We start from the raw sequence: 20746 nt of genomic DNA on the forward strand, positions 1-20746 counted from the left end.
CTCCTCCACTTGGGGCAGGAACTCATCCCCCGACCCGGAGTGGTCGGGGATGAGTTCCCATGGTTCTCACCCTTTTCCGGCTGAGAACCATGGCCTCAGATTTGGAGGTGCTGATCCTCATTCCCGCTGCTTCACACTCGGCTGCGAACCGTTCCAGTGCGAGCTGGAGGCCTTCACCTGATGAAGCCAACAGAACCACATCATCCACAAAAAGCAGAGATGAGATTCTGAGGCCACCGAAGCGAAAGCCCTCCGCCACTTGGCTGCACCTAGAAATCCTGTCCATAAAAATTATGAACAGAACCGGTGACAAAGGGCAGCCCTGGCGGAGCCCATCACCCACCGGGAACGAGTCCGACTTATTGCCGGCAATGCGAACCAAACTCTTACAACGGTTGTATAGGGATCGAATGGCCTGTAGCAATGGGCCAGACACCCCATACTCCCGCAGCACCTCCCACAGGACACCCCGAGGGACACGGTCGAATGCCTTCTCCAAGTCCACAAAACACATGTAGACTGGTTGGGCAAACTCCCATGCACCCTCGAGTATCCTTGAGAGGATAAAGAGCTGGTCCAGTGTTCCGCGACCAGGATGAAAACCGCACTGTTCCTCCTGTATCCGAGGTTCGACTAGCGGACGAACTCTCCTTTCCAGCACCCTGGCATAGACTTTCCCAGGGAGGCTGAGGAGTGCGATCCCCCTGTAGTTGGAACACACCCTCCGGTCTCCCTTCTTAAAGATGGGGACCACCACCCCGGTCTGCCAGTCCAGGGGTACTGCCCCTGATCTCCACGCAACATTGTAGAGGCGTGTCAACCAGGACAGCCCTACAACGTCCAGAGCCTTCAGGAACTCGGGGCGGACCTCATCAACACCAGGGGCTCTGCCACCAAGGAGTTGTTTAACTGCCTCAGTGACCTCGCCCCCGGAAATTGGCGGGTCATTCCCCTCATCCCCAGACTCTGCTTCCTCCTCGGAAGACGTGTCAGTGGGATTAAGGAGGTCCTCAGTATTCCTTCCACCGCCTGACAATTTTCTCAGTCGACGCCAGCAGCGCTCCGCCAGCACTATACACAGTGCAGGTAGAGCACCGCTTTCCCCTCCTGAGACGCCTGACGGTTTGCCAGAATCTCTTCGAGGCAGTCCGAAAGTCTTTTTCCATGGCCTCTCCGAATTCCTCCCACACCCGAGTTTTTGCTTCAGCCGCTGCCCGAGCCGCATTCCGCTTGGCCTGTCGATACCTGTCGGCTGCTTCCGGAGTCCCACAGGCTAACCAAGCCCGATAGGACTCCTTCTTCAGCCTGGTGGCTCCCTTCACCTCTGGTGTCCACCATTTGGTTCGGGGGGTTACCACCACGGCAGGCACCAACCACCTTGCGGCCGCAGCTCACTGCAGCAGCTTCGGCAATGGAGACGCTGAACATGGTCCATTCGGACTCAATGTCCCCAGTCTCCCTCGGAATGCTGTTGAAGCTCTGCCGGAGGTGTGTCCTCTCCGTGAATCGCTACCTTATCGTGGTGGAGGGGTTTGTGTGTCCCAGGGATCCCAGGGGCTATGTTGTCTGGGGGCTTTTGCCCCCTGGTAGGGTCTCCCATGGCAAATTGGTCCTGGGTGAGGGTCCAGACAAAGAGCAATTCAGAAGACCCTTATGAAGAGAATATCGAGGGAACAGTTTACCCTGCCCGGGATAGGGTTACCGGGGCCCCGCCCTGGAGCCAGGCCCAGGGAGGGTGCCCGAGGGCGAGCGTCTGGTGGCCGGGCCTTAGTCCATGGGGCCCGGCCGGGCACAGCCCGAAGAGGAGACATGGGCCCATCCTCCCGCAGGCCCACCACCCGCAGCAGGCGCCATAGGGGTCGGGTGCATTGTGTGCTGGGCGGCGGCCAGGAGCGGAGGCCCTGGCGGACTGATCCCACTGAAATGTATACAGCCTATTTAAAATCTAAAACTTAAAATTGTCCGTAGCTTCTGTTGTTACCACTGTCCTGTTTGAAATGGATACTAACTAGCTAACTGACTGAATGCCCATTAACCTTATAACTCCTGTTGTGTGTGTGTGTGTGTGTGTGTGTGTGTGTGTGTGTGTGTGTGTGTGTGTGTGTGTGTGTAGAGAGAGACAGTCAGGTTCATAATGGATATAAGGAAGTTTTTTCAAAAACAGGAGCCACATTCAGGTAAAAGTGTAAGAACAAATGATCCATCAATAAAGGATAATGTTGGATCAGTGTTTCAATATTTTATATCTTTTATTAGATGTTCATGTTGTTTGGTTATTTGCCTTTTGGTTGAAAGTACACTGAGAGAGGACTTTTCGTTAGTGATCTTAATAATTTCTTTTTTCATATTAATGTAATTTTTTCATCTAATTGAATACAATCTATTTGTGTATGATTGTCAGTCCAAAGAGGGAGAGAGGAAAGAGGGGAACGTGAGGAGAAAGTAGAAGGTCAGGAAGAAGCAGGTAAGAAAACAGACAGGGAACAGTGACAGGCAAAACAGAAACTGTTAAACTGACGAAGAGAAAAAACCTGATTTTACTCACACAGTCTGGAAGTTGTGTCCTCCCTATATTAAAGCTGCTATACAGAATCTTATGACGAGGACCCAGGCACAGAGAGACTTGATGAATTTAAGAATCTTATTATTTAATAAAGAAATTTGCAGACTTGCACAGAGATGGTAAAATTATGATGACTGATAGCGGAGATGAAGACAACAGACGATGAGGACAGGGAGGAACAGGGGTTTAAATGCACCAAGGAGACAGTCAGAGGGAACTCGGGACAACTGGAGACATTTAAGGATGCAGGGACTGACAGAGACGGGGAAGAAGTCTCATCGTGACGTGTAAAGTTTATCTGGCCTGGCTGGGCAGCTCTGGGTGCTCAGCACCCCCAAAGCTCTGATCCTAGAATCGCCCCTGTTTTGATGATAATACATTTGTCTACAGGTCTCTCTTGTAAATGATGGGAATACTTGTATAAATGTATTAAAGGTGCTGGATGTAAGGCTTTTATTTTGAAATATTATTCTCTGCTAACCTACTGTGAAGAGTAGCTACACCCAGAATATGAAGCAGATGGAGGAGTGGTTCTCAGTATGTGCCAAACTAAACAAGACTGCAGAGCAGAACAAGAACTACTTTCACTGGCAGCAGTCAATAAAAATGAAGTTCAAGTCCTTCTGCCAGACAAGAAAGTCACCGGTGAGGCAGCTTAATGACCAAACAATGACCTGGCAAGGCTGCAAGAAAGGGAAGCATGAGATGGGACAGGAAGATCAGGCTAGCATCGACCGAACCTCTGCTCTGCTTTGTGAATCCCTGGCCTGATTCAGATGATGGATTTCTTTTCCCAAGTCATCTAGAATTGATTCCTCTTGGTGTCACAGTGAAAGGGAAAGAAGAAAAAAAAGATAAAGTAAATAAGTTTTAATGCCAGTACAAAATAAAAAGCACTGCAACACTGAGAGGATGTAAACTACAGGTAACCAGTGCCTCCTGGGGGAAACTAAAAGTCCTTGTTTTCTGTTTTCCTCTCCTACAGTCGGATCACATATTTCAGTTAAACTGAAAATGATGCTGTTATGACTTTAATTCAAAAATGACTCCATCCCTCATTCAGACAAATGTAAAATGGCATCAGATTTACATAATGAGGTCCAGGAAGCTTGATTAATAATTAAAAGCCATAAAAGTCCAATCTCATGAAGTGCATAGTAACAGCTAAAAGTGCTACAACAGTCGCACTTTAGTTAACAGAGGGACTGAGGAACGTTGCAAACAACTCAAGGAATAAGCATCATCCATGATGAAAGTTTGCTGTCTCCTGTCTGCATTTCAGTGCTCGTCAGAACATAAATAAAGTTTGATGATTTTCACCTTAAATAAAACTTAAAAGCTTTTTTGTCCCCCACACATTTTTTTCATGTTGCACTTGCAGGGTTTGAAGACATTAAAAATCTTGTTCTCCCACCAGAGCACTGATGCTCACCTACAGCTGTACTGTGAAGAAGGACGAAAGTCTGGCACCACATAAATTAAATAGTAAATGGACTGATTGTTATATAGAGCTCTATACAATTCATTCACACACACACTTTCTTCTATCCTTTGTAAGTGCTAGCTGGTCAGCCAGTCCACAACTCGCTGACCAGCTAGCTGTCTTCACCAGAAACACACTACTTACTAATGTCCAGAACACAGGGACAAAGTTAGCCTCTAGTTTGTGATTATGCAGGAGGATGTAGAATCAAAACATTTTCTGCAGGGATGGCAAAGGCCAAGCAAAGTTAAATCAAGCAAAGCTAAATCATTGAAGGGCAAGACAACATGACTCCAAGTCAATGCAAATGCTGCTCAGTCTGTGCTGAATGTGTAAATGGGGAACTGAATGCTAACACCTTAGCTAAAACAATTTGAAAAGGTCATAATATGTCAGTACTGGGTTGCTCTGCTTCCCTCAAGCGGACTAAAAAATCTATAAATGTAGCTTTAACCAGAGAAGCAGAACTGCAGATTCTGCAGGAGTTTTACATTTTTGGATGAACACACACAAAAAAATACATAAATAAATATATAAAACACTAAATGTCAGGAAATCATACTTTATTTTGCTTTCTTCATAAGCCATAGAAAGTGAGCCACAGTCCCAGCATGACCTCTGGCTGAGGAGTTGGTGTCTTTGACTTTTAGAGCTTCGGTGTCAGTCATCAGTAGGTTTCCATTTTAAACGGTAGGCTCTCACCATAGTAACGTGTGGAAGGGGCGAGGACAGTCTCTTCTTGTCTCTCTCTTGATCTCCAGATTGTGAGCAGCCAGGCAATTCCTTTGTGCTGACAGGCAACAGCAGTTCCTCAGAAGAGGAGGAATCACACTTTGTAATGAGCTATCGTCCCCAAATAGGCTCGGGAGCATGGAGAGAAGCGGTAGCAGCGTGGGAGCTGACGCATGGGATATAATGGGAATTAAAATACCCATCGTGCAAGGGGAACATCACAAGTATGATAATGCTTTGTTGCTTCTTTGATAATGCTTCTCTGCTTCAGCGTAGAGTAGAAACTGCAGACCTTTTTGCCTCATATTCAGTGGGTGCATTGTGAAAGAGCCTGGAATAATTAATTTCACACCTCTGACAAACGTCCTAGACAGCTGAAATGCTACCACATCTGAAATCTGATGTCAGGTCCTGCGTTGTCATTGCAACTGTGTTTTGTACTTAAATTAGCCAGTTTACAAAAGCTTCACAGCAAATAAAGCAGCCGAGTCAATTCAGAGATAAGTAATAAAACGAAAGCTTTAAATTAAGCATCCCAAATCCCCCGGGGCGGTTTCGTTATTCTGTTAGAAAAATGTCTGTTTAAATAAATAAATAAATAAGAGCCCACATGGGAACTTTTAAAATTCACTAATTAATTATTGGCAAATACTATGAGGTCCACTGAAGTGGAATATTAATTTGTTGACGCTTCATATTATTTATTTGTTTTCACAAAAAACTTTTACTTGACTTGAAAAAAGAAACTATTTGCTGTGGCACACTGAACACGGCAAACCTTCACATAGTTTGACTGGAGGTTAGACTCGTTCCTGAGGGACTGTCAACTTAAATACTGCAAACTTAATGAAATAGATCTTTTTATTTACAAGTTCATGGGGATGAAAATGGAAACATGTCCAGCTACTGTATGACACACAAGCTGGAAAAGTGGCAGATTTTCTTTTAAACAAAAAAGATGAATTTTCTTTTTTCATAAGTGTTCATGCAGAAGCCCGTAGAAGATGCAGCACAATCACCTTACGAGTTAAGGACACAACGCAGGATTCAATTTGATGATAAAAACCTTTCGATGGGCACATTTGAAAGATTTCATTGACAGAGAAAACACAGACAAAGTAAGTTCTTCTATCAACAATTTATTTTCGATCTCCAGGTCCCGACTGTTAACTATGACAATCTGAGTTCATCCTTTCTCTCAAGTCAGGCAACAATTAATGTCTTTACAGAATGAGCAGAGTGAGTGCTTAGCTTACTGTAAATTATACAGAGTCTCCTTTAACCCCTCGTTTACAGTTGCTATTTTTGGCTCTACAAATAATGGATAGTGTGAGCTTGTGATGGTGGGGGCTGAGTGGCAAAGAGACCCAAGTTTTCTGTAATTTAGTTATTTAATACTGCATCCATCCATCCATCCATTTTCTTCCACTTTCCTGGGGTCGGGTCACGGTGTACTAGCCCTAGCAGAGAAACCCAGACCTCCCACGCCCTCACTACCTCCTCTGACCTATTTTCTGGGGGAACACCAAGGCGTTCCCAGGACAGTCAAAAGATATAATCTCTCCAGCGTTTCCTGGGTCTGCCTCGGGGCCTCCTCCCAGTGGTACATGCCCGAAACACCTCACCCAGGAGGCTCCCATTCTTGTCAGATGTCTGAACCACCTCAGCTGGCTCTTTTTGATGTGAAGGAGCAGCGACTCTACTCTAAGCCTGGCAGTGAATGCAAAGTCCACAAAACACATGTAGACTGGTTGGGAAAACTCCCACTCACCCTCAAATATCGCAGAAAGGGTAAAGAGCTGGTCCTTTGTTCCTCTTGCACCTGAGGTTCGACTAACACAGGGGTAGGGAACTCCAGGCCTCAAGGAGCCGGTGTTCTGCAGATTTTAGAGCTCACCCAGGGAGTTATCCCACCCCTGGACCAACAGGGAGTCTGCTTTTCAGCACCCTTTTCCAGCACCCATAGACAATCCGGGAAGGCCGAGGAGTGTGATCCCTCTAGTTAGAGTATACCCTTCTGTCCCCCTTTGTAAAGATGGGAACCATCACCCAGGTCTGCCAAGGGTAACATCCCAGATCTCCATGTGACATTGTAGAGGCGTGTCAACCAAGACAGCCCTACAACATTCAGAGCCTTCAGGAACTCAGGGCAAACCTCATCCACCCCAGGGTCCTGCCACCAAGGAGCTATGTCTCAGTGACCCCACCCCCAGTGACATACCAGTCATTCCCCTCGTCCCCATACTCCTCTGCAGATGACGTGTCAGTGGGTTTAAGGAGGACCTCGAAGTATTACTTCTACCCCCTGACAATATTCTAAGTTGAAGTGGCAGTGCCCCACCAGCACTGCCACCAGAGCACCACTTTTCCGTCCAAAAGTCTTTTTTTCTATAGCCTTACCAAAGTTTTGGCTTCAGCCACTGCCTGAGCGGCATTCCGCTTGGTTGGCCGGTACCCATCGGCTGCCTCCTCAGTAAGTTCTGCTGGCTAACCAAGCCTGATATGACACCTCTCAGGTTCTCTTTATAGAATATTCGTATGTTAGGAAGTCCAAGATGGAAAAACAGAAAAAACGTTATGTCCCCTACAAAAAAGAATTGAGTTTAATTCACTCAAATTCAGTCTTGTAGCTGCACTGATATAATCTTTTGGTTATGGAGTTAGATGCCGATGAAAAGGATCTAAACCTTAAAAAATAAAAACAAACTCACCATGTCTACGATCAATTTCTTTACCAATTGCAAACACTGACAACCTTGGAGAAATGAGGTATTCATCGAGTTTTTCATCTGTACATTTTCTCAGCATCTGCAGCGATGGAGGAATAAAACATTCACAGCGCAGGTCTCATGTGTATGCTCTCAGCAGCTTCCAGGGGAAAAGTTCCAAAACAAAGGAAAGCAAACTATATAAAGTAACATTACAAAAAGAATAAACAAAATACCAAATATATAAACAGACTGGTTAAACATTTTGTATTTTTTATGAGGGAAGTAACAACAAACTAGCTCCCCCCATAACTGCATGGTACTTTCAATATTAGTGACATAAAACATTCAGAGTTTCTCTTGTGTATACTCCCCATGCCTGTAACAACATGAATAATGTCACACTAGCAAACATAGCCTCAATAGTAAACTTGAGCATGAGCTACATCGCAGCTCTGTGTCACGCACAATGTTCATATGTTTCACTCCTAATTTTCAAGTCTGTGCATGAAAAGAAGAAAAGGAGCTTATTTAAAATGTAGCAATGTTACGAGACTACCATTTAATGTGTTCTTAAATAACTTGATGTCACATTTACAACCAAATGGCAAAAGTAGAGCGAGCAGAGTGAAAGAGCACCTTCACAGGGAAAAATTACAAATCAAAGAGTAGAAAAAGTCAAGCAAATTAAAGGCTCACAGTACTGAAGGTGATAATCCACAGCAGTTTGTTTTAATGGATATAATGATGACATATCAGCAAGGTGTGAAAACCTTGACAAGCAGATGCACTAACTCAAAGCCTTCAAAATAAGAGTCTGTGCTTATATCCATGTAGGTGTAGATTGTTATTAATCTCTGTCTCTCTTCCACAGCATGTCTTTATCCTGTCTTCCTTCTCTCACCCCAAATGGTCGCAGCAGATGGCCCCGCCCCTCCCTGAGCCTGGTTCTGCTGGAGGTTTCTTCCTGTTAAAAGGGAGTTTTTCCTTCCCACTGTCGCCAAAGTGCTTGCTCACAGGGGGTCATATGATTGTTGGGTTTTTCTCTGTATGTATTATTGTAGGGTCTACCTTACAGTATAAAGAACCTTGAGGCGACTGTTGTTGTGATTTGGCGCTGTATAAATAATATTTTATTGAACTGAGTATAAATAAATTGAATGTCTTGAACAGCTTGTTCTATTGTTCTGTTCCTTGAGCTGTTTGTGAGTTCCTTTATTTGGAATGCTTTGGCAATATGTTGTTGGTGCTCTGCAACACGAATGCCAGGATCTCTTGACCAAACCTTTAACTGTACCAGATGACACTATATTTCAAACTGATGATGTACTATTGTTGGTTAAGGCTGATGAAGTAAGGGCAAAATTCCGACACACCAATCCTGCAGATCCAAAAAGAGATGGTTTCAGTTTTTGACCTTCAACCAGACTGCATAATTTTTCTTTGAGTTTATTTTTACAATAAATATACTTGCATTTATTAAATATATTTAATCCAAGTATAAGCACCTGGCTGACCTTTGTGTCACATAAATGTGTAGGTGTGCCTCTTAACGATTTTTTTTTTTTAATGAATAACATGTCTGTCTTTACAAAATAAAAAAAATAAAAGTTTGTACTTGAGATATTATAGACATTTTTGGACTGAAAATGTAACATTTAATGAACAGTAGTATTAGAAAAATAATTACATGATTACCATAATCATGCTTACATAATACAAAATAGTTGGCTATCAAATTACTTCTCAAAAATAAACGGACAGAGTCCCATTTTTTCATCCAGAATTGTTTTAACACCTAGGATATCATTTCACTGTATCTCAGCCTGACATGGCTTATAGCTAAAGAACCTGTTCTTGCCAAATTAATGTTTGGCAAGCACAGCTGAATGAGTAGAACCGTGTCTGTGTGCCCAGTTCAGTCAAACGAAGCACATGCATTGGGTATCGTGCAGATAGGCTGGTGCATGGGATGTATGAAAAATTCTAATAGACTATGAAATTTGAGTAGAAAAAAGTACAATATCTATATCTAATCACTATATGAGGTACGCTTCTTAGACTGAGGTGTAGGTGTTCCTGTAGTCTGCTAACTTCCTTGATACCCTTTCATACTCCTCCACCAATTGACGGGCAGTCCTCCTAAAAGTCCAGATATGTCCATGTAGGCTCTCTGTTGGACACTCGGGTAAAGAGAGGAGGAAGATGATCATCAGACACACCAAACGTATAGTGAGGATGCACTGGGGACATTTGGCAGAGGCCCAGTCCTCAAGATCATCAATTCCCACCTCAGACAGAGCTCTGATTGCATTCTACGGGAGGCTGGAGATATTGAGTGGGTCATGTCATGCACCTCCACTACTGAGGCTGCTGCTGCTGTTGTGGCGGTAATCTCATAACCAGATGGGGAACACCAAAGGTGAAGGGAGTTTTCAGGTTCATGAAGGAGTCTTACTGAGTTTAGTTAGACCTAGACAGCTGACAGGTAGCAGAAGGTCAAGCAGAGTGCAGCTCTGGCAGTGGCTGATGCAAAAACCTCGGATGTGGGAGGAGTTTGGTGACACCATGGAAAAAGACTTTCAGTCTGCCTCAAAGTGGTTCCAGCAAATGTCGAACGACTCAGGAGGGCAAAGCAACATTCTACAGTGTTTACAGTGGTGATGGGACGTTGCCGACCTCAACTGAGGATATAGTCAGGCGGACACTTTGAGGATCTCCTCTGGAAGCAGGGTCTGGGCAAGAGAGGGACGATTCGGCCCCTGGGGTGGATGATCACCCTGAGTTCCTGAAGGCTCTGAATGCTGTAGAAGCCCGCTTATCAGTCGAACATCAAATTCAGCAGGAACATATTAGATCTACAAGTTGCTCATTTTGGTTTATCTGTGTTCTAAAAATAGACTTTCCTCTTAAGACAGTTTCTTTAAACGCCTTCCAAACGTCACAAAACCTCAGCATTCAGGTGACTACCCTCTCTAGTTTCATGACAAAAACAACACAATCTATTGAGGAAGAATGTCAAGGAGGACAGTTCAGGAAATTAACACAGGAGAGAAATTTTTGCTATCCCACTGGTTTTCCATTAAAGATGTTAAGTTACCCCATCTTTAAGAAAGCTCTTACAAACCCCACTGTAATTTCCCTGCTCAGTACCAACACAGAGACACAAATATCGAGTAGTGGGTGAAACTAGTGAAATATTTAGCAGCAAGTGTCAGGTATTTCCCTCAGGCTTAAGTAGAAAGTTGGTAGCTATGCATATTAATTTAATTCATGCTCTTGTTGTCCAAAACCCAAATGTATTCTTTTTATAGTCATGTACATGATAGAAAAGCATCAAACACATTATAGACGGTATAATGACTTCAAACTGAGACTGACCTGAAAGAGCATGTCAATTTAAAATAGAGTTGGAAAACCTCTTTGGTGTTTAGGGACCAAAGAAGATTGCCGTCCATTCTCTTTGCAGTGGGAACATTCTCTGTTGGCGTAAACATCCTCGAGATGTACGAGTGTATTGAAAAGATTGCTCTGTCTGAAGCCCTCACACTTGCCAACCTCGTTGAGTACCGAACCTCTCAGGGAATCTAACTCGTTTAAAATAAATGTATTAGAAAGCCCGTTTGAAACATCATTGCAAGCTATTTTCTGTCTTGTCAGTAGAAGTACTGCTCTTTTATGCAAGGACAAGAGAACCGCAGGTGTTGCCCCACCAACATTAATTCCATGTGGCGTGTTTCCTGCATCTCAGAAAGGCCAAGAAAGGCAGCCTTTCTTCCCATGCACAGAGAGGCAAACGACATCCAAAACACCAGTCCTCAGATGAGATTTTGCTTATGGCCCTTATCCACAAATGCACTCCATCTACCACCTGAGTTGGACACAAATGTTATGGAGTCCATACTGGCTGCTTAAAAGAGTGCTGTAGGTGACATTTCAAAAGAACCCTCGACACAAGAGAAAATATGCCCTGCATCACAACAACTGTTGTGCTCTTCACAGTTGGTGTCCCTGCCAGTCACAAGTGAAGGACTTAGTGTATAATAGATGCACTTTCTCTACCCTTATCTGAATAGCCAGCCTCATTTATAGTAGAGCTGTAATTTTTATTCTCAAAACTTAAACCCAGTGAATTGATTTTTTTGCATGAGGTCTCCTAGGCATCTCCTAGTCTTTATTATTAAGCTATTAATTATAGTCTACTCTTAAGCAGGCGGTACAATTAAGACAATTCATTGTTATAGCTATTAAACTGGACTGCAGTGTGCTGTTAATGAGCCAGTCTGCTGTTTGCCTTCCATTTAAACAGAAGACATGAAGCCTCAGTGGTGCTGATGGTTTGCTGCTTATTGGCATACAGTTTGATTTGATGGATGTTATGTGACCATAGAGGCGGCTGAGGACTTAGAATTATTTTTGCAGGATAGGTCAAGACTACATTAGCTGTTTGACCAAATGCATTGAGAGTATTACATAGTTTGTACAGGATTAAAGGCCCGGGTACAGCACAATTCAGTTCTCTCTTGAAAATAAAAAAAGAAAATCTCAAAAGTACCTAACTTAGTATTATTATTATTATTATTATTATTATTATTATTATTATCATTGTAGTGGCTATGTACAACTTTCATATACACTTATGTGAAAAAGAAAGTTAGTTTTTTACAGAGTCTTGTGCTAACTAGTAGTTCAGCAGGAATTAAAAGGGTAAATAGCAGCCAGGTGCTGCTAATCAAATATGCCTGATTAAATGATCATCATCAAATATAATGACCTCCAATTTGGCAATTTGCTGGTCTGGAACATTGAGGTGTGTGTTAACCCAGTGCCCCCGTCTTCCTAGTAGATTCTCCATCAAATTCAGAACTCAGAGCAACTTCAACAGACCCAAGAGCTACAACCTGATGGTTTAAGAAAACCTCCTCTCTCTAAAAAGATTTGTGTGTGTTTGTTTGTTGGTTTGTTTTTCAATATTAACACAACATCAGATAAAAAGAACATCATAACAACAGAGTCAAACATGGTGGTGGCGGTGTGATGTCTGGGGCTGTTTTGCTTCTTCCGGACTTGGACCACTGGCTGTAACTGATGAAACCATGAATTCTGCTCTCTACCAGAAAACCCTAAATCAGTTTGTGCATGAAGTTAAAGGGCGCTTGGGTTATGCAGCAGGACAATGATAAACACAAAACACACCAGCAAGTCCACCTCTGAATGGCTAAAAATAATGGTCCAGAGGGGCTTAGCCAAGGTCCCCACTTAAATCAGACTGAGATGCTTTGCCATGACCTTAAACAGCACATTCACACTTGAAAACCCTCCAATGTGGCTGAATTAAGACAATTCTGAAAAGAAGAGTGAGCCAAAATTCCTCCAAGGCAATATATATGACTCATCGCTATTCATCGCAAACATTTTTTTAAACCTGTCTTGTCCAGCAGTTGTAGAAGCAGAATTACGGTCTGAATGCTTTGTATTGCCAGACATGTTTGCTTTCCCAGTAGGGGCACCGTAGACTCTCTGTAGGCTCCTCTTGTTAATGTTTTTGTTTTATTTATTTACTTTATTTTATTATTTGTATTATTGTCTAGTGGATATTATGCTGGAGCAGACAGGGGGTAAAGGCTAGACTGATGAAAGATAAGAAAGAAGAGAAATTGAAAAAAAAAGAGAAAAGAATGGGGGTGGAAGTAAAAGTCGAGGGTGAAGTAAACAGACACGCTGGGTCTCCAACTGCTGCTTCTGTAACAAAGCACACTCAAATAATGCACAGCACCAAAAAGACACAATAGAGGGGGGTACACAGACAAATATACAATTTTGCTGTGTGAGTGCGTGTGAATAAGAGACCCCAGCGAGAGCCAGAGATGGGTGGAGGGCGACCCAAGACAGATGAAGATCTGAGACCACACATCCCGATGATGACCATGCATCCACCCCAGCTCAGGGAAGAGGGTGGCCCCAGATGGAGCTCCAACAGCCAAGGGTGGGGGTGTTGCAGGACCAGAGACAGCGGGCGTTTGACCCCACCAGAGGCCGGCCGCCCTAGAGGACACGGACGCAGACCCCAGACCCCCAAGAACCCCAGACCCATATAACATTACATATCATCCTGAATATGGGATAACATTTTTAGATTAAACGTAAATACACTCCAAAAAACTAAACAAAAACAAAACCCAAAGACAGAAACAAAAAAAGCAACATTTTACAACTTCAACCTAAAGCGCTCTATCTATGCAAGATAGCACAGGGTGCTGTGTAGGAGTAAAGTCAGTTTCAGTCCACTTCTGTCAGGCCACAGGGTCTTCTGAACTCTTAATGTAAATACACACAAACATGAATGTGTGCAAAGAAAAAGCGTGAACACTTTGTTTATGCAAACACCTGTAAGCCATAAAACACACAAATACACAAATGTATCACAATGCTGCCTATGAACACATCTCCACAGTCACACACACATATGCATATTCACACCATGTTGTTGTGCAAGCAGCTGGTGCTGGAGAGACAGCTCTTTCAACTCGTCTCCACAGAGACATAGAATTCATGCGTAAGTCTGTGAGGCCCTTCAGCACAGATCTGTTCCTCAGCTTAAATCTGATAGACCTAAAATCACATTTAAACTTTCAAACGTGACATAGTACATCAGTTACAGGTGATGGAGAAGGTTTTATATGTTTATCCAGTCTGTCCTTTGTGTAATCCTTATTTGGTAATGCATAGAGTCTGACCACCTCTGGATGTAGTGCAATAATCCACAAATCTGTGGACTCATGTGGAGGTAATGCAAGTGTGCCCGGGACTGAAACTGCAGCACACACTTTGTGGCATTTGCCAGGCTAAATACAGTTTTACACCACACCAGACAGCCCACTGAATTTGCTAACAGCAGTCAAAGCTAATTGAGGTTAGTGTGCTTTCCATTTCAATTCCAAGCCTGGACTGAGGGGCAGGAATTGCACATATCTAGGTTACAGATGAAAGCTGGAATTACCAAAGACTACCCAAAATGTCTTGTCTTTGACATGTCTTTATCCTGTCTTCCTTCTCTCACCCAACCAGTCGCAGCAGATGGCCCCGCCCCTCCCTGAGCCTGGTTCTGCCGGAGGTTTCTTCCTGTTAAAAGGGAGTTTTTCCTTCCCACTGTCGCCAAAGTGCTTGCTCATAGGGGGTCATATGATTGTTGGGTTTTTCTCTGTATGTATTATTGTAGGGTCTACCTTACAATATAAAGCACCTTGAGGCGACTGTTGTTGTGATTTGGCGCTGTGTAAATAATACTGAATTGAACTGAAAATGTATTCCATAAAAGAAGAAATGTTGGATTTTTAGTGTTTTGCTCGACTTTGTGTCACAGAGAGAAAATCCCACTCCCACACCTGACAGTCGCCACAAATGCCAATAATCATACTGGCCCAAATATAGAAATTAGATTTCTAGAAATTAGGTTTTAGAAAGTGAGGAAAGTTTAATTGTTGAAAATAAGACAGGTTCATCTATACAACCTTGGATAACCATAAATAGCAGCAGGGTGATACAGATAGGACTCTATCATGGCTTGTTCGTTTGTTCTTTAATGTTGACATTAAGTCTTGTCTTTGTTTGTAGAAGTAGATAAACAATAAACAACCAACCAATCAAAAATCACATTTGTCCGTCTTATCTGCCAGTCAGTACTCGGCTCTAAAGTGAAATGAATACGTGTTACATTCAGAAAACCAATTTGAAATAAATTACTTCCTTTCAAAGCCGTTTTTTCTGGGAAACAGACATGTTTCAGCCAATTCAGTGTTTTCCTGCTTTTGAGAAATGCTCATCATGGAACTGAGGCCTAAGTACTTCACACAGTATGAGTTTTGTAAAGGTGGAAATTATGAAATGTTTTGGTAATTACAATAATTTTGTTAAAGGAGTTTAGAGAAAGGGCCCTGCGACAGACTGGCGACCTGTCCAGGGTGTACCCCGCCTCTCGCCCTATGACAGCTGGGATAGGCTCCAGCGCCCCCTGCGACCCTGAAAAGGATAAGCGGAAGCGAATGGATGGATGAATGGAGTTTAGAGAAAGAAAAGGTTTTCTCCATTCACCCACACAGGTGTCATTTATTTAGCCCGTCTCTCAGGAAGTGTGGGCATCACGAAGCTAGGAAGAATTTATCATTCTGTGATGTTGCTGTACGGTGTCTCACTGAATATGCAAAGTTCAGTCTACCATAGTCTGTTACCTAAAGTACACATAAGTAAGAGTAACTGTCAGGAGAGCAATAAACTAATGTTTTAATCTGAGGTATGATGTAAACTGAAACGAAAGTAAAACTGAGGTCATAGGTGACCCGATTTTTACACTCTGGCACTTATAGCAAGTATAAATGTGCATTACCTTATTATTAACTGTTAGTTGATGCGTCAGTACTATTCTTATCAAAATGGTGTTTAATGTTTCTGCACTTTGGGTTTGATTGTTGTCAGAGCACTGCCAGCGTTGCCACTGAGAGAGCAGATATGCTAAAGAGAGATTTGTTGCAGCGTTGTCTCTGCATGTCGGCTTTGATAGTAAACGATGGCTGTTGTTGCTGCTTTATCATCAATGTTCATTTTGTAAATCTGCTGGTTAATGTATGTGGGCGTGGATCGTATGTTTTGTGTATGTTTTTATACATAATTATCATTTCAGAGACAAAGTGTGCTCTTTTAAAATCCATCCATCCATCCATTCGCTTCCGCTTATCCTTTCCAGGGTCGCGGGGGGCGCTGGAGCCTATCCCAGCTGTCATAGGGCGAGAGGCGGGGTACACCCTGGACAGGTCGCCAGTCTGTCGTAGGGCCAACACACAGGGACAGACAACCATTCACGCTCACATTCACACCTAGTGACAATTTGGATTATCCAATTAACCTATCCCCTCAAACTGCATGTCTTTGGACGGTGGGAGGAAGCCGGAGTACCCGGAGGGAACCCACGCAAACACGGGGAGAACATGCAAACTCCACACAGAAAGACCCCGGCCTGATGGTGGAATTGAACTCAGGACCTTCTTGCTGTGCGGCAACAGTGCTAACCACCGTGCCACCGTGCTTTTAAAATATTTAGCTTTAAAAAAATACATATCATGATTATAAAATTGAAAACCTGTAGAATTTATTTACTTGTAATTTTCATATGACTGCAGTTGGTGCTAACTCATACATTTAGCACCATATCCATACCATCCCCTCTGTGAAACAGGCTGGTAATCACTGTTTGAATTGTTACTCAAAATGAAGTAATATAGTACACATTACTTTTTAACCAAAGTAGTGCATTACATTACTTAATTACATCCCTGACCCCTTGAACAACAGCAGTAATAGTAAATAAATAATTTCTTGATGAACTTAAGATGATAACTTTCATCTAAACTTTCTCACAAGATATTTTTTACCAGTTTTACCAGTGATTTAGATCACTGTATTACAGATCCTAAAGTTAAAATGCACATCAGAATAAACTGATCAAAAAAAGAGTACAACAAATACCACAACTGCTAATATATATCAATAACAGTAACTATTACAGAAGAAAAAACATTTAGAAAAGGGTTTTTTTAACAAAGCATTTTCTGTGAAGCAGACCCAACAGTAAAAAAAAAATTTCTAAAGTAGAACAGTAAGATTTTAAAGCTTTTCAGTTTCACACAGCAGCTTGTCAATAGCAGTGCCTTTTAAGGTTAAGGCAGAAACTCCAAATAAACCTGAGAGTTGCCAGAAAAGGTGTTACGAGGATCCTCTCACAGCTACACAACACAAGATAACCTGTGCAACAACAACAACAACAAAAAGGATTATGAAAGGTAACACTGAACATGTTGTGGTATTTCCTGGTCAGTCTGAATTATCACTGAGGGAACCGATGGAAATTCTACTCTTGTAAACAATGAGATCATATTTGCTAAAGCATATAGTTAGGGCTGGATCAGGTGACCCTGAATCCTCCCTTACTTATGCTGCAATAGGCGTAGGCTGCTGGGGGATTCCCATGATGCACCAGGTGTTCATACTTGTTATTAATCTCTGTCTCTCTTCCACAGCATGTCTTTATCCTGTCTTCCTTCTCTCACCCCAACCGGTCGCAGCAGATGGCCCCGCCCCTCCCTGAGCCTTGTTCTGTCGGAGGTTTCTTCCTGTTAAAAGGGAGTTTTTCCTTCCCACTGTCGCCAAAGTGCTTGCTCATAGGGGGTCATATGATTGTTGGGTTTTTCTCTGTATGTATTATTGTAGGGTCTACCTTACAATATAAAGCGGCGTGAGGCGACTGTTGTTGTGATTTGGCGCTGTATAAAATTGAACATATACGATGAACCTTTGGTGTTTTTTGGCTTAAACTTTTCTGTCATGGAAATCTGCTCTGCACATGTTAACTGTTCTAACGAGCGGAGCAATGTGGCAAAAAATTAATCTGAACATTGAATAAACAGATTTGATTTTGTGGTACTGAAGCGTTTGTGAAGCAGGTTTGTCCTGACACTTCAGTTTTTAACCAGTTTGCTCTGAGAGAAGAAAAAACAACAACATAGATGCTAAACAGGGAAAAGCAGCCATGGCAAATGAGATTAAGCTAATTGTTTACTCCTTTGGGTTTATAAAAATAACATTACACACAAGGTTAATTAACCCAATAAAGTACGCTGGCATAATCGACAAAGATCATGTCTTTGATTAGCAAACGAGAGTTCCGTTGCTTTGCTCAAATTAAACACATGATAAATGGTGTATGACAAACTGCTGCCTCTGCTCGCTGTGTTTACACGGGAACTCTTTGAACCTCTTTTGAAAATCACAGTTTAGCAGTGACATACACTAAAAGTCACAGGCTTTACAACTGACTATAAAGTCACGGCTCATAAATCATGTCACGCCGCAGCTGTTTTGCTGTGTTGCTGTGATAATGACTTACATTCTGACAGCAGGCAAAAAAACGGTGGCCATTTACAGACTATTCATTAACATCTCAAAATGTAGTCAACCTTCAGCTGTCGTGCTCAAAAACTGATAAAATGATCTGTCAGTCAACGTTTGTCAGGGGAGAAGCGGAGCAACAAGACAAGGCAGGAGGATACCTCGATGTCACACTATTCCACCGCATCCCTGAGTCATTAGCATCGGTTTGTGATGACAGCACCTGACACATGACAGGCAAAGGCCTTCTCAGCCGTTCATCCCAGAAGAGCACATCTGACAACCAGCTCACTTGACTGACTGACTCACTCATAACACTGACTAACTGGCTGACTAGCTGACTGACAGACGATCCTGCAGTCGAGGGCTGCCGCTCTACACAGATAATAAGCAAAGAGGGCAAACAGGCTGCTGACTGAGAATGAAGAGTTGAGTGGAAGAAATTGGCACATGGCAAACCGCTCTGTTTGCTTGGAAAGTGGCCTTATGCAGCGACACACCAAAGTTGGAGCCATTTGTCACCTTCGCGACACCCCCGCCACACCGCCAGTGTTCCGCCACAATCTCCATCCAAGCTGGAAAAGTCAGAAATAGCAGCAGAAAGGGAAGAAAAAAAGATGGAGAAAGACTCAAAGACACTACGGGCGCTGTGTGCCAGGCTGCCAAGTGGCACCAGAGCCACGGCGCACATAGTTAGGTGCCAAAGCTTGTCAAATATAGGGCATCCATCCAATCCAATCCAGTGGCAGTGCGGAGGGCTCACTGCCATTCACGCCACCTATATTATTCGTCACTGCCCGCTGCCGCCAGATCCTAAAAGGTGGTTGCTATCACAAAGGTTCCTCTGCAGTACAAAGGCCTATTTTGCAGGTCTGCATTTACACAAAGGCAGAGAAATCAGAATATATTCACTGCATTAGTACGTTTGGGTTTGGACGCGCTGAACTTTAAACTTTCTGCAAATTCTTTCATTACCAAACCATACATCAACACCGCTGCATTTCTACTGCACTATAAATAAAAGGAGGCTTCTTGCTGAACCGGTACATTTCATGGTACACAAAGTTTGTATGACAAATGTGTCTTGTGATTGTAATTGGGGTTGGTTCACTCGCAAAGGCGCTTTGTTCTGGGTGTTTACTGAGAAAAAGCACCTGAGGGATACAAAAGGAGAGTTGCCTTTTCAGTCGGGCACCGAGTCAAGATAAGTGGGTTTGTGTTCCCCTGTGTGTGTGTGTGTGTGTGTGTGTGTGTGTGTGTGTGTGTGTGTGTGTGTGTGCGCAGATGTTTCCTGATTGGGTTTGGACTGGGTCTACCTGTGCATGATGTGTGACTTGATTGAGTTTGGTGTGTGTATTTGTGTGCGTGCTCCATTGCATGTATTTGCATAATCATCTTCAACAATGTTTCTCATTGTCAAAGCAAGAGATTAACATTTCCCACACGTTGACACCCCCTGCGTGCGCGCTCCCTCCTTTTCAGTTAAATAAGTGAGATGTCCAAGAGAGATCATTATCAGAGAGGCTCTAAATCGATCCATTCTAATTAATTACCCACTTGATAGATAGGAGTGAGGCCCCGTCGCACTCCAGGAGCTGAGGAGAACAGCGCTGGCTGTTCAAATCTCACACAAAACCTACACAGAGAACTGCAGGCAAACTGTGCAGGCAGAACTTTAGACTACAGCTGATGGTCTCATTTAAAAAATATTATTCAATCTATTGCAAATGAATACAATAAGCTGTTTAGCACTGCCATCTGGAGCAACATTAGTGTTTCCTGGGCTGATAGCAGGTTAACATCACATATCTCGGAACAACGTAGCAATCAGAAATGTTTATCTGTAACATTGTTACAGCACAGGATGACAGAGTTGGGGTTTAAGTGGAGACGTAGTTCAGATGGGAAACTTTACCATTTTGCAGCTTAGCCGTGGAAAGCTTTGATGGTAAAGAGTAAGGACTGCACGGTTTTCTCATGCAAACTGTGTCCAATATTTCCATTCTTCTTCTTCAAGGGACAATTTCAGGAGGTCACTGCAATTTAAACTTCTATTGAAAAAGCAGCAGGATGCAGACGTCAGTTTGGTGTGTTGGTGTATGATACAACTGGCCTTAACAGTAAAGACGACAGTTACAACTTTTCAATAATAATCACTAATAAATTGAAAATTGAAAGTTAATCAATTAGAAGTTTGGTGGTGCTGGAAGACTGAACCATTGTCCAGGTTCTTTTCCTGTTTGCACTCCTTCTGTAGGTTGGTTTGAGCAGTTTGGGAAATGATTGTGATTATCAGCCCAGCACGCTGACTGACCTTCATAG

Source organism: Oreochromis aureus, linkage group 6 (genome assembly GCF_013358895.1).
Source record: "Oreochromis aureus strain Israel breed Guangdong linkage group 6, ZZ_aureus, whole genome shotgun sequence".
Taxonomy (NCBI): domain Eukaryota; kingdom Metazoa; phylum Chordata; class Actinopteri; order Cichliformes; family Cichlidae; genus Oreochromis; species Oreochromis aureus.